The sequence below is a fragment of the Octopus bimaculoides genome, chromosome 9, assembly GCF_001194135.2.
Source record: "Octopus bimaculoides isolate UCB-OBI-ISO-001 chromosome 9, ASM119413v2, whole genome shotgun sequence".
Classification (NCBI taxonomy): Eukaryota; Metazoa; Mollusca; class Cephalopoda; order Octopoda; family Octopodidae; genus Octopus; species Octopus bimaculoides.
The window spans coordinates 8,748,631-8,753,387 of record NC_068989.1 but is presented as its reverse complement, the minus strand read 5'-3'; the positions used below and the strand labels follow the sequence as shown (position 1 = coordinate 8,753,387).

Sequence of the window (4,757 nt, the reverse complement as noted above, 5' to 3'; positions counted from 1 at the left end):
GAGAGAGAGAGAGAGAGAGAGAGAGAGAGAGAGAGAGAGAGAGAGAGAGAGAGAGAGAGAGAGAGAGAGAGTCTATGTGCAAGTGTGCATGTGAATAGCTGTATGTGAATGAGGCGTACACCACGTGTGTCTGTATTGGCATATTGTCGTGCAGGACTTCTATTCAATAAACAGCTTAACAGAAAATTGAATTTGCACTTTGCAATTCTAATTGAAATATTTAGAAGAGAACCTTAACACTCACAGACGTATCAAATCTTCCCATTACCATAGATAATCAGCTAATTTCAATGCTAATTCCTGCCAACACTGTATAAATACGAGCTTGTGATGGCATCGTCTGCTTTGGTATGACACATCATGCAGTAAATTTGCAGACACGAAATAACGATATATGATTTCCATTTAGAGAGATATGGAGAAAGTTTCTGAAGTAAATTAATTTTCAACATCATAATATGTAGATCGAGAGTAAAAGTATAGTGAAGGGATATCAGAGTTGAAATCTATCTGAAGCCATCGGTTGTGTTTATTATTGATAAAGAAAAATGAGACTGAGGAAAGTCCGACATCATAAAAAGACAGAGTCTGGGACAAGACCGAGCACAGGCTTAATAAAGATGAAGACCAGACAAAAAGACAGTTTCCAGACAAGGAAAAAACGTGACCAGACCAGAGCAAGAAATGTTCGAAACCAAGGAAAGCCCGAGACGAGATCAAGAAAAGACCGAGACCAAATCATAAAACGTTTGAGATGAGACAAAGAGGAAGGGCGAACTAGACCGAGAAAAGACCGACAATAAGGAGAGAGAGAGAGAGAGAGAGAAAGAGAGAGGGAGAGAGGGAGAGGGAGAGAAACGTGATCAATAAAAACCGATACTAAGCAAAGAAAGAATCCAGATCAAGAAAAGACTGAGACCAGATCAAAAAGAGGTTGAAATCAGACCAAAATGAAGAAAAGAGTGAGGTCGAGTCCATGTTAAGATCAAGCACAGACCAAGCAAAGGCGAAAATAACGTAAAGACTGTGTCAAAGCCAAGAAAAGACCGAGACGAAATCAAACCAAGAAATGTCCAAAATCAAGAAAAGATTGAAGCGAGAGTGAGCAATTCAGAAACTACACCAAGAAAAGGCTGATACCAAGAAAGGACAGGGTCTAGGCGAAAGAAAGACCAGGATCAAACTTACAAAAGTTCGAGAACAAGAAAAGACCGTGATGGGACAAAGATAAGTGCGGCATGAAATAACAATATCTGACTTCTACTTGGAGAGACTTCGAGAAACTTGTCACGATGTTGACTGGATGGTTGATTTTAATAACTCTCGGTACATGTCCTCAGATTGAGACCCGAACATGCTAAAATACTCATTGCAATTGTTTCAGTAAATTTCTACATTCGTAGTACATAGGTGAGATGATATAATTAACATGTTGTGTAATCATTATCATCCATTCAGGGTGTAAGATGCGCTTCTTCAGGTGATTGCTTTAAATAAGTCTTCGTTAGTTCATGCTGTCATTTCAGTAAGTGTGAGACAGAATACTCTAACCAATACTACTGAATACCCAAACCAAAATGTGTCGAAACAATTGTAGCGATTTGAAATAAAGAATGTCGTTCACTCCATTTTCTATGTCTGTCTGTCTGTCTGTCTGTATGCATGTATGTATGTGTCTGCTTGTCTGTTTTTCTGTGTATCTATCTATCTATCTATCTATCTATCTATCTATCTATCTATCTATCTATCTATCTATATCTGTATGTATGTCTGTTTATATATATTCATATGTATGTTTGTGTTTGTGTATATAGATATATATTTATTGTACTTTGACAGGAAGATGAGTGACAATAACTTCAAAGTTTCAGCCTTCTAGTCTTCGTTAGACTGTGCACAGGCCGCCGAAGCCTCGAAGTGACTGTCACCCATTTTGTAAATAATTAATGTATATATATATATATAGAGAGAGAGAGAGAGAGAGAGAATACATATACATACACTACAGATCGTTTATTGTATACTATGCAAACAATTACGATTTTTTAATGTTAAATCATTTTTATTATAACTTGACATAAAAACAAACAATATACATATGTATATACATGTGTGTATGCATATATATATATATGTACATTTGTGTACACACAAACACACGCACAAATGTATATATACACGCGCATACGTGTTTGTGTGTGTGTGTGTGTATGCAAAACTTGTGATGTTGAAAATCAATTTGTTTCTGCAAGTTTTTCCATATCGCTTCAACTGGTAAATCATATCTCGGTATTTCATGTCCAGAACGTTGCCCCATGATATGTCATATCAAAGCAGACGACGCCATCACAGATCGTTTTTTATACGGTTTTATGTGCGCGAGTGTGTGTATATAGTGTATATGTGTGTTTGCGCACCCATGTACATACGATTCATATCTGCATATACATACAAATATATATACATATGAATATATATATTTCTATGAATATACATATACATATTCATACGAATATATATATATATATATTTTTATATATTTGTATGTATATATATGTTTATGTATATATATATAAGTATATATATATATATATATATATATATATATGTATATATGTATATGTATATATGGATATAAATGTATATATGTATATATATGTGTATTTATATGTGTATATCTATCTATCTATCTATCTATCTATCTATCTATCTATCTATCTATCTATCTATCTCTCTATCTCTCTATCTATCTATCTATCTATACGTATACGCGTCGTATTATAGCTTGGAACTTTTGTAGGAGGTAAATTGCTACATGACATAAGGTGTTTGATATAATACAGGCGTTCCCAGATAACTTTCTGGTTAATTCTTCGTTCAGGATGCCTACAATATCAGAAAATAAAAGGTTGTCTCTGAATCAGTGAGTTCTTTTTAAGAGACCAAATCCCTAGACACAATTATGTGTAGTTGAATACCGTGCCAGCAAGTATAAAAATTATTATATAGAGCTTGAAATATGTTGTGTATGACATATAGTTCGAGATTTACTGAGGAAGACCAAGTTTACTCTATGTTGTAGCTGACAAATTAAAGTTCCCCAAGAAATTTCCACTCAAGAATTGCTTCATTGCCAAACGGAACAAACAGTAAGTTAGCTTCATAATGTTTTAAGGATTTTGCCTCCAGCATGCCTTAAGGAAACTGTAGCGTAAGGGACTAAAAGTAGGAAGATGAGCATATGAATTCAGGGATGTTGAATGAGAGAAAGCTTGAAGGACTCGTTAGCATAGTTCCGATGAAAATCAAGACGATGGAATTGAGTTCTAGAATAGAGCATTTTCAGAAAGAAGCTATTAGAAGAAAAAAATGGAATCACACAAGGAATCTATTTACCTGCAAAAAGAAATGGGTGACACGTTTAAATGTCTTGACAGAAGACCAGGAAGTTCATTAGAGGAATGACCATGGAAATACTTATGAAAAAGACACATCAATGATACATTTCGACGATGAGTCAATGACTTCAAGCAAGTAAAAAAAACAAACAAAACACCCATTTAACAACTCGATTCTAAATTCGTCATTCGTTAAGAGCAAATGACTTTGAGTATATCTTTGGTTAATTAAAATGATTCCCCTTTTAATTAAAACATGATATTGCGCCTTGTCGTTAGTGTCAGTATTCCTGTTAAAATCGCTTCACGTTTTTTGATCAGTATCCTAAATATTTATCATTATAATATAACTTTTCGATTTATTATAATGTTGTTATATATTAGAAAAGGTGAAAATGGGTGTTGTATTTTCAGGCTTTTCTCCTATAACATGATTATCACTTCAGCCAAAGATCAAAACAATTCATTTTCGACCAGTAAAAGCTCATATTTTATCCTCAAATACATTCCAAGTCTCCATAGAATATTTGAAAGCGAAAAGTTCTTAAAATCCCCAAACGTTCAGGTATCATATTTAATGAGGCTATTAAGTTACATTAATATTCAATTATTCAAAATAAGTCATCATAAAATGAACAATGATTTCCCTTAACTATCTCATTGAAATTGTAGCATCGATGCTGGTTAACCAGTGACTCAGGTTCGATTCTGAGTTAAAGAAGTTATTTCCCTTATATTTCGAAAAACGTTTAATCTGTGCCTTGATAATCTTAAACATATATTTAGAACGATTAAGTTTGATATGGATAATTATAATGCTGAGACAGTGAAACGGAGAAGAACAAAAACCTCTATCTGATTTCAACACAAATATCGCCTGCGAAGCCATTTTTCATGAATACACATATTAAATAAAGTTTAAGAGTGATCCAATCCTGAAACGGAATTTAAATTTTATACTTGCGATTCTCGAAACCAACTGCGTTGAAGTCCTGAACATCGCACCTCTTTATTTTTCCTCGAACTAAAAGTTTCTTTTCCATATAACAAAGAATAATAAGTCAGCGAGCTGGCTGAATCGTTAGCACGCCGGGCGAAATGCTTAGCGGTATTTCGTCTGCCACTGCGTTCTGAGTTCAAATTCCGCTGAGGTCGACTTTGCCCTTCATCCTTTCGGGGTCGATAAATTAAGTACCAGTTACGCACTGGGGTCGATATAATCGACTTAATCCGTTTGTCTGTCCTTGTTTGTCCCCTCTGTGTGTAGCCCCTTGTGGGCAGTAAAGAAATAGGTATTTAGTTCGCCGTTACGTTCAGTATTCAAATTCCGCCAAGGGCGACTTTACCTGTCATCCTTTC

At 34.8% G+C, this 4,757-nt stretch overlaps 1 protein-coding gene across 1 annotated transcript in view; it reads right to left on the bottom strand.

Annotated features, from left to right (window-relative positions):
* LOC106882137 (neuronal acetylcholine receptor subunit alpha-7) overlaps positions 1-4,757 on the bottom strand; it is a 612,265-nt gene that overhangs the window by 129,508 nt on the left and 478,000 nt on the right. The window lies entirely within an intron of this gene.